This window comes from Denticeps clupeoides, chromosome 14, assembly GCF_900700375.1.
Source record: "Denticeps clupeoides chromosome 14, fDenClu1.1, whole genome shotgun sequence".
Taxonomy (NCBI): Eukaryota; Metazoa; Chordata; class Actinopteri; order Clupeiformes; family Denticipitidae; genus Denticeps; species Denticeps clupeoides.
The window spans coordinates 21,510,230-21,521,005 of NC_041720.1; the positions used below are offsets into that span (position 1 = coordinate 21,510,230).

The 10,776-nt window shown below is 40.0% G+C and overlaps 1 pseudogene; it reads right to left on the reverse strand.

Moving 5' to 3' along the window:
* Positions 1 to 9,802: 9,802 nt before the first annotated feature.
* LOC114763985 (uncharacterized) lies at positions 9,803 to 9,893 on the reverse strand (annotated as a pseudogene).
* Positions 9,894 to 10,776: the final 883 nt, after the last annotated feature.

The window sequence follows — 10,776 nt, forward strand, 5'->3', positions numbered from 1 at the left end:
GCCCAGTCTCCAACCTTCCTTTTCTTTAAAAAATTCTTGAAAGAGCAGTCCTGGCTCAACTTTCCTAATTTCTCCACAAGCATGATCTTCTTGACCCTTTTCAGTCTGGTTTCAGGAAAGGGCATTCTACTGAAACCTCCCTCCTGGCAATGATGGATGACCTTCGTGCTGCAAGAGCTGCCCGCAGATCATCCGTCCTTGTTCTACTTGATCTATCTGCTGCCTTCGATACAGTTAACCACGAAATTCTTCTCACCACACTCTCTGATTTAGGAGTCACAGGAACCGCACTAGATTGGTTCACCTCTTATCTTTACGACAGGTCCTTCAAGGTATAATGGGAGGTGAGACATCTGTCCTCTCTAGGGTAACCACAGGGGTTCCACAAGGCTCTGTCCTTGGCCCCCTTCTATTCTCAATATACACTCGCTCACTTGGTCACATCATCCAATCACATGGCTTCTCCTATCACTCCTATGCTGATGACACCCAGCTCTATCTGTCATTCCCACCAGAAGATGCTACTATAGCAACAAAAATTTCGGCCTGCCTCTCAGACATATCGGCATGGATGTCTGAGCGACACCTCCAACTCAACCTATCCAAAACCGAGATTCTGATCTTTCCGGGCAACAATTCTCCTCAGCAAAACCTTTCAATTCAAATTGGATCGCTATTGTTAACACCCACAGCATCTGCAAAAAGCCTTGGGGTTTGGATAGATAACAAACTGAGTTTGAACCATCATGTTGCTGCGATCTCCAGATCCTGCAGGTTCACTCTCTACAACATTCGCAAGATTCGGCCTTTTCTCTCACAACAGGCTACGCAGCTCCTCGTCCAGGCAATGGTCATCTCCAAACTCGACTACTGTAACTCTCTCCTGGCTGGAGCCTCTGCAGTCACCATAAAACCACTCCAGATGGTCCAAAATATGGCAGCCCGCCTCATCTTCAATCAGCCAAAATACACCCATGTTACACCTCTCCTTACCTCCCTCCACTGGCTCCCGGTAGCTGCTCGCATTGAGTTCAAATCCTTGATGCTTGCCTACAGGGCTGTAAATGGAACTGCGCCCTCCTACATCAACACACTACTACCTAGATACACTCCTACACGCTCTCTCAGATCGGCAAACGAAAGGAGACTAAAAATTCCTTCTTCACGGGGTCTCCGATTCCAATCATGTCTGTTCTCCGTTGTTGTCCCTGGCTGGTGGAACAACCTACCCTCCTCCACACGACTAGCCGAGACTATCACCACTATTAAGAAGAAGGTGAAAACCCTCTTATTCCAAAAATATTACAGACAAATTTAACACATACACATGCATACACATTTAACAAACAAATACAAAATGTATAAATACATTATAATTTTTCTTAGTCTAGCACCCAACACTCTCCGAGCATGTTCTTCAATGACAAGTCTAAGCCTTATCAGGGCTCTTAGTTTGTATACTTGATATTCTATAGAAATCGAACGAGAATTGCTGGTGTCTTCCCATTGTAAGTCGCTTTGGATAAAAGCGTCTGCCAAATAAAGTAAAGTAAAGTAAAGTAGTAATTCATGTAATCCACCATACTCTCACACCATTACATACCTTCAACTCAAAGCCACTTTTTTCTGACCACTGCCCTGGAACGATCTTCATGGCAAGATTCCTTTTCCCAAGACAGTTACATCCATGAGTTAACAGACATCATCATGATGACTGTGAAATGTTAATTGCTAATAGCACCAACTTTAAGTACAGGCCTTAGGAACACGGCCTTAGAAACACGCCCTGGACACAATTAACAAAATGTAAAATGCTCAAAGTTGGTTAAAGTGTGTCATACTCAGCAATTTCAGTTTTATTTTCAGGTTGGCCTGATTTTTTATGGTGTTTTATGTTAAATTAATATTTTAACATAATTAATGTGTGAAACTCTCATCTAAAGATAACATCATTGATTTGACCAGATTGTGAAGATGAGAAAAAGAATCAAGAGGTGATTCATCATATAGTAATATAGTTTATAAGCAAGCATGTGAATGTACTGTATGTTTGAACACTCTAGATCAACACAACATCATCTGGGATGCACTTAACCTGGAACACTGAACAGGTTTCTGAAAACTCTGGAACAAACCAAACATGCTTATAAATTAGTGACCTCAATAGTGAAACATATTGTTGGCCACCAAATCCAGTCTTTGTGTATAATGAGTCAAGAAAGAGGATTTCTCTTTTACATGGCTTCAGTACCTAACAATCAGCTCATCTTTGGGTCTGCTGATTTCCAGAACATAGTTGAGCTAAAAAACAGATAAGTATCATACACTGTGGATGAGAAAAGCAAATAAGCACTAAAAGTACTACTTTATGACATGTGAAATCTCAAACTTTACATACAAGCTGTTGTTGACCAGGGTGAGGAACAAAAGACCACGATGAACGGCTGGCCAAAATGTTCTCAGGCTTTGTCAGAGCTTCACACGGTGGTCCACACAGGTCAGGAGGAGTTGCATCTGTTCACCTACTATTGCCTTTCTTGTTGTCAGCTGGTACCAGAGGTTCTATAGGGAATTCCACAGGTTTTATACAAAACACTACTTGGAATGCATAGTAAAGAATACACATGCAAGAAAAACAAGCACTGTTTATAGAAGAAGGGAATGCACTTAAAACAGCAGGGAAGGAAATCTGTCATTTCACCTATACATTACAAATACTATTCAAAAACAAGACATTTACCAATCTGTGAATAATGACAGGTCTTGTGAAAATCATTTACCTACGACAGCTTGACCCAGTGCAGACAATGATATATTGACCGGTCCAAGTCGACCATGTCTTAACTGCCTCTCCAGAAGTATCTTGTTGGTGACAGTGTTATAATGATGAATTATGTTTCTCATCAAAAACACATGTGTGGATGGGCTCATATTACTTAAAAAGTAATTCTTTTTTCCTCATGCTTGCAAAGAACTGTTCAACAACTTGACTGTTCAGCCAAGTTGAATTCTACGTAATATGTCCTTGGGATCTTTTGTATTTCCCTCATGAAATCTGTCATACAGGACATAATGATCGGATGATCCAGTGACAGGATGAGGATTTTTCTTTTCACTGTCCATCTTTTCATGTAGCCATGGAAGATTCACTCGCAATCTTCCATCCCCTGCAGCATTGACATTTTCCTCAGTGGGCTCAGCCAGTCGGCCTTCATGTGGATGAAATGGCTATTAGGAACCTGCAAGTTGGTGTGTGCCGCCAAACCCCTCGCAAAATCATAAACGCAAATGTTTGGTATTTGCTTCCAGGACAGGCGAAGTTCAGCAAAATCCCTGGGACATTCTGCATGAAGATTACAATCACAGACTATCTTTAATCTTTGCTTGCAGGTGGATGGTCTGTTACACTATGTCCGCATGGCATTGTATACAGTATTAAATGTAATCAATAATGTAATGCTACTTCTTATAATCACTAAGTGATGCTTACCAGAGGCACCCCATATGCCCCATATTGAAAGACCATATCATATGTCTGCCTGCTCTTCATCTTCTCCCTCAGTCTGGTGATGAGATCAAAATGAGAGCCTTTGGAGTCGATGTTGCAGGCTTTGCACAATTTTCTCACCACTCCAACCTGACAGTAATTAGGGAAATCTGTAAATGGAACAACCACTGAGCTTTATTGCACATATTCTAAAAATAAAGCAATGTTACCTTTTGTTTGGTGAGTTCCTCTGTGACACTGCTAAGCTGTGCTTCATGTGAAGTGCTTGTTTTTTAAACTCAGTGTTAAGCACAATGTCACTCTTTCAAGTTTCACTACCGATCCATGGTGCCTAGTGCGTGTAACTTGGTGGAACTGAAAACGGATTCTTCATGCTGACTACAGAAAATGGTATGCTTTTATTTACAGTCTAAATTACTTTTAAAACACTGAATGACTGTGAATAAGTTTTTGCCATTACTTACTTGGAAAGAACCCACGGCTTATCATCTCCAGGTGAATAGAGTTTCAAAAAGCTTCAGTGTTATGTTCACCATTGCAGTCTTCAGGTGGGGCTTTGAAGTCACTCACTATAATAACTTGACTCATTAGGAACATGTACATACTCCATGAACTATAAACACAACTGTACACAAACTTACCTGCTAAGTTGAACACCCCTTTTCTGTGTAAGTCCATAACTACCACAGGGGGGTGAAATCCACAGTTTAGGCAGGAGAACATGCAATCTCAAAATGGCAATAAGCTTGAAATATGGGATCCCTAGAAGGAAACTTCACCCTTCTTCGCCCTCCAAAGAGTCAATGACCCTTGACACAGATACATGGTTCTGAAATATCACAATAGGGTGAAGAAGACTGTGATTAGACAGATATTTAAATTTAGGCACAAATGTATGCATACACCAACATACCATATTCACACACACAAACATCAGATGAGTACAAATTATTTTTGCGAACCTCTCCTGCAAATTTTCTCTCAGAAAAAGGCAGAGTTCAATAGATAAAACAAACAATGTGGTTGTCAAAGTTATGAAGCCCATTCATCCACTCCTGGCATCTGTACACCATGTGGCACTGAGGACACAATCTATGGTATGTTGAAGCATCTGTTAAAGACAAACCACATGTTAATGTCAAAACATTAGCATAATTCCACACTGAGATTTAATCTGATTCATTACAACTTACTCTCAATCATTCCCGTCATGCTGACACTCCTTGCTTTATTAGTATTTAGAATAGCCTTGAGTTTCAAAAGGAATGAGCTGTTTCTAATATTCCATTTTCTGTGACTTGACATCTTCTGGAAGAGACTGAGGAATTTGTTTCTCTTTAAACATATAGCGGATACTCCTTTCCACAGCAGCATTGTCTTCACAGGAAGGACCATCCTGAGTCATCAGTGATGGGGGACCTGATGATAGTGGCACATTTGACTGAAACAGGTCTCTCTGTGTCTGAAAGAGATTCCCTTTTGCAATTCTTTTATGAGGGCACGATATTCGTGGCTTTGCACAAGCACAATGCCAGGTATTCCTCTGAGCATTGTAAGTCACAATATTCTGCCAAGACGGCAGAATATTGTATTTCAGGCTCAAGTACAGAGAAACATATCTGTGAGGAGGATCCACCAAAATCTACCCTCACACAAAGTGGAACATGTGTCATGAGGGCAGCTTTCTGTCTCCTTATGCATGTCGCAGCCTTGGCCTCTCCGAAGAATTTTTAGGACTACCATTTCCATCAAGATAGCTTCTTGAAGAAATACCTCTTTCACAGTTTCTCTACAGTAATCTAGTGAGCGAATGTGCTCACATAAACTGTAGCCTAGTCCGCTCCACTGAGCCAGCAACTGATATTGCTGACATTCCTCCAGCTCACATCTGACATTGTGAGATCTCCCCCATGTTTTCCTCTGTACGTGAACTGGCAAAGAAAACCCATGGCCAGTTCTCTGCACAGCAAATAAGCCAGTAGTCTCATCTACACAAACACACTGCAGATGACAGTCCAGGTGAACATCTAATGATTTGCTTGAATGCCTCCTATTGTGAGCCTTGAAGTTTTTTTTAAGAAGACTAAGAAGACCTCAGTGAGGGCATTTAATTTTTAACGATTTCCCATAAGCCACAGTTTCATTCAGCACAGAGGGTAGAGCATATTAATGGTCTACCAAAAATTCAGAGGACCGTTTAGACACTGGACAGAGGATATCAGGAGGGAGACGGGGCTCCTCGGAGAGTTCAGCTGGAGGGAGACGGGGCTCCTCAGTGAGTGGTGGCTGACTTGGCATTGAAGAATGCTGACATGACAATAAATGCCTTGCCATATCCCCACGCCGTATGATATTCCTTTTACAGACAGGGCAGTGAAAGTGTCCTTTCGCCCTACATGGCAGCCTGCACCGACATATAATATTGTCTGAGAGAAGAGAGAAAAGAACACGTAATATAAATGTAGTTATATAGAATGCAATCAATTTATCTAACAATGAAAGTGTACATGTTAACAAAAACATAAATAAAACAACGACCATTCAATCCCTATAATATAATGAAAGCAAAAGGGTATAGATCACAAGTGCCATCAAGCAATGTGGTGAACAGGAAGTTTTTTCTTGCTGATGAATGCACTGAACTGTACCATGTGATTAGTAACTTTTAAGTCAACAAAGAGAGTGCAGAAGTGCTGAAAAGAAGTGCATATAACTATTTATATCTATAACTATACATTATATTTAATACCATTGAATGTGTCCATTTATATTTTCCTCAATCTTTGCCCTGACAGTGGGGCTGAAAGTGGGGCACAGAGGGCAGTGAAAGAAATGGTGGCTTTGAGGCAGAATTGCAGATTGATATGTGCATCTAAAACAAAGAGAAAAGCTGATGGACACCATATTCACATTTGAACACTTTTGATGCTACTTCATGACATGTTTATCAAAACCATTGTGCTTTATGATAACGATTTAGCAGAATAACATGAAAGAACCAAATGAATATTTGGAGAGAAAGCTTTTACAAAAAAAAAAGATACATTTACTCGTGACATACAATTTAATAAAGATTGGGCAATAAAAAAAGCAGTAGAGAAGCAGAGAAAAGCAGTAGATAATAGAACAGAGAATAGAAGTAGCAATAGAAGTAAGCAAGTAGCAATAGAATAGAAGTAGCAAAGCACCGTCCCCACACACTGCTCCCCGGGCGCCGGTCATGGCTGCCCACTGCTCACTCAGGGTGATGGGTTAAATGCAGAGGACAAATTTCACTGTGTGCACTGTGTGCTGTGCTGCTGTGTATCACATGTGACAATCACTTCACTTTACTTTACTTATGAATATATAAAATCTCTTTGTGAAGTACTTTACAATGAGAGACATGAATAAAGTGCAATATGCAGTAAATGGAACAATGTACACTGATGTTACAGAAGGTAAATTTGTTAAAAAAAACAAAACAAAACAAAAATTTTAATTTGAAACTGACTACTATATGCCAACAATAAATCATATTCTAATGCAAAAAATGGTTTAGAGACCAAGGCAAGGAAATAAACATGTCTGTGTGTTTGCCTGCCATGGAGCAGGTAAAAAGTTTTTTAGAAAAAAAAAACCTTCGTTTGAAATATTTGTAACGTATACAAAGTGCCAACATGATCAGTTTACTAAATTACAAACAACACGTGTGTATATGAACGACTCTGTACCAACCTTTACGATCCACTCGCGTAGTTTCCTTTGTGTCTATGCAGGTCACGTGTTTCTTTACTGTGGTGTGACGTGTTTCCGCCTACTGTGGAGCTCCACTGTGGGCTGCAGCCAGGTGCTCTTGATTATTGTCCCTATATAGCAATTCCATCCATTTTAAGAATTTGCCTTGAAAACCCCCATTTCCCCCAGTACCTGAAACAGGTACTGGTGCGAGACATGATTGAAAGCTTTTTCAAAATCTAAATTTAATACTAGAAACCTAATGTTTCTGTCTCTCGCATAACAGTTGGCATTTCGGATCAGTATTAGGCTGTCCATATTTTCTTCCCTGGCATGGCACAGGCTTGGTCTGGGTGGATCAAGTCTTTTAAAACTGTTGACATACGTTTTAATAAAATCTTACTAAAAAGTTTAGTCAAGGTTTAAAAGTGCGATCGGTCGCTAATTTTGTAGGTCTGTTTATCTCAATTTTTTACCCAACAGGGTGACTATTAAACGCCTCTAAAACTATCAGGGATTTGATCTAAATTCGCAAAGATTTTTAAAAAACATTAAAATGTCTGGTGCTAAAATATCCCAAAAGGTTTTATAAAACTCCACGGGGAGGCCATCATCACCTGGTGACTTTCCAAGTTTAAAACCTTTCAAAGCATCTTGTAACTCTAAAATCATGGTTTAAAGCACTGCTTTGATTTCCCAGTTTTTTTATCTACAGCCTGTAACACCTCTTTCAGGATTTCTTCATTTATTTCCTTTTGTTTTTAAAGGTCCCCATAAAACGTGTCAATTTCTTTTAAAATACTTTGAAGGTATTACCAATTTCTTTTAAAACTGTAATTTTTCTTCCTTTCATCAATATTTTCTTAAAGAAATATCTTGTGCATTTTTCTGTCTCTTCTATATCTCTTTCCCGACTTTTCATAAAGACTTTACTCTTAGTTTCTGCCAAAACCTTCATTTGTCCTGTGCATTCTTTTATCCATCCCACTGTTTAAGAGATTAAAATATCTCTGTAATCTCTTTTGCAACCGCTTAATTTCCCTTTCTTTGTCTTTTCTTTTTTTTTTTTGCCTCTTAATTTGAAGAATATTTTTGTCTGTTCTTTTACCATCTCCCACCATTCTAATCGTGTTTTATAGAAGTCCTTTATGGACTGCCAGAGGCCAAATTGTTCTCTGTAATCTGTGACAATCTCTTCGTCCTCCAGCAGGGAGCAGTTTAACTTCCACAGGCCACCTCTAGTGGTCACACCTGTGGATAATTTCAGGGTGCATGAAAGCATAAAGTGATCTGAAAAGTAGAGTGGGGTTAAAGTTACTTTATTTGGAGAACAGTCCCTTGTGAACATAAAATCAATACGGGAGGCTCTAGAGCAATCACCACTTACCCAGGTGAAGCCATCTTCACCTCCTCCTTTCCCATCTGTTTTAGATAAAACACAATTAAAATCACCACCTACCACTGATGGCACCCTCCCCTTCTCATTATTCTGTTCCTGCCAAAAACTCTGGCTCCACCCCTTACCCTTCTTAACTTGTTAGCAAAGGATTTGGAGCAGTCCCTGTAGAGGTGACTAATTTCCCCAAATAGGTTGCACCTTCTACTAATTGTACAAGTATCATAACTGTGCCCTATTTCTCTACATTTACCACAAAATAACTTTTGGCATTCCTCTGCCAAATGTCCTAATTCCCCACACTTTCTGCAAACCTTAGGCATGCCTTGATAGTAGATGTAGCCCCGATTCTCCCCCAACACTTATCACTTGTGGTATTTGTTTCAGGCCCTGGTGTGTGCTTGGATCTTCCCATTGTTGAATGGTTATCCTCCAAGCACAGGTTCAGATGCCATCCTCGTCCACCACTTTCATAGGTGTACCCTTTACTGCGCAAAACCTTCGCCCATGTCTTCACCAGTCACAGTTTCATTAAACATTTCAACGACCCCCACATTTCGGGAACTATCTGTTTCTCAACCCTGAACATAGCAAACTGTGACTCAAAATTCTCTTAACATATTTGCTGTTCTTAAACTTAAGTCAAAACCATTGCTCTGTGGTAGGGATATAATGAGAGGGTGGTAGTAGCGTAATAGGTAAGACCCAGGTTCAAACCCCACTTACTACCATTGTGTCCCTAAGTTGCTCCAGGGGGGCTGTCCCTGTAACTAATGACGTCGTTCTGTATAAGTGCGTCTGATAAATGTTATAAATGTAAATATAATGCAGTTTATATCTTCAACACTAAACTTCAACACATTCTGTACCGGCTTTCTCAAGAAATCTAATCTTGACATTGTTACCTTAACCCCATTTTTTCTCTAATCTGGAAATGTATGCTGTGGTGCCTCCACCTGCCAGCTTAAACAGTCGACATAGTGGAGGCACCTAACACCTCAAAGTAGACACACAAAAAATGAAAAGCAAACTCCAAAAACAAAAACTAACACTGTAAATTCAGACACAGCAAAAATATAAAAAATAATATGATTGCTTACCTCCAAAAATTTATAAAAACACCTGGAAAAAGCAACACAATTTTCTCCCAAATTTGGCTATGAACCAGCACAGACCTTCACTCTATTTAGCTCTATTTGTTGACGCCCCTCTCCATGGAAATCTTTAGTAAAAGGCAAAAGTTTTGTACATGATGAAGATAAGCCCAAGCGACAACAACAGGGCCGTAATGGTGGAGAGTATCTCTTGTGGGTTTGGTGCTGACATTAGGCAGGGGCTCGCCAGCCCTCGGCCTTATCCATTCAGCTCCAACCCCATTCCACCCCACAGCCAAGCCTGTGAACGATTGTCATAGAGCATGCACGGAAACGAACACAAATAACAGTTTCTTTTAAAAATAAAAAAATATTATGAATACTTGAATAAAAACAGCACAAATATCTATTATTTTTGTAATTTAATGATATCCATATTGTGTAATTCATTAAATTTGCACAATTTGGTATGATCTATACTGGTATTGATATACAACAAAACACTGACTTGATTAGATGAGTTGTAGGATGCAAAGGGCATTTTAAAACCAGCTGTGTGTTACACTGTGTCTGACTGACCTTCTGGGCAGTGAGCCCAAATACGTTCCCAATGAACGTGTGTGCATCGGATAGAATGCATTTTTTGAAGACACATGACCTCATGCAATCAACAGATTCTTGTAGATTGTATGTCTTGCTGCCGTGCACTTGGCCCTCCATTGATTCAATTGTTTTAGGCAAGGGCATATAACTCAATCTGAAGGTTGCTGTAATCGTATCTCTGAGCAAAGGGAGTGTTGTATTGGGCAGCTGCTCTCATCCACTGTGAAGACCTAATAGGGTTTTGGTTCATCAGGATTTGTTCTTTGTTTGCTTTTGCAAATTAGCTGCCAAACGGGACTGTTATTTACTTCCATCTGGAGGACCGGGCTCAGTTGGGAAGCAGAGAACAAAAAGGCGGGAAAACGTATCAAACAGTAAAAATACCCCCATGACTGTCAAAACATGCAATTGAGAGAATGTGCACACAAACAGTGCAAGTGTCTGTCATTCTGTAAAGA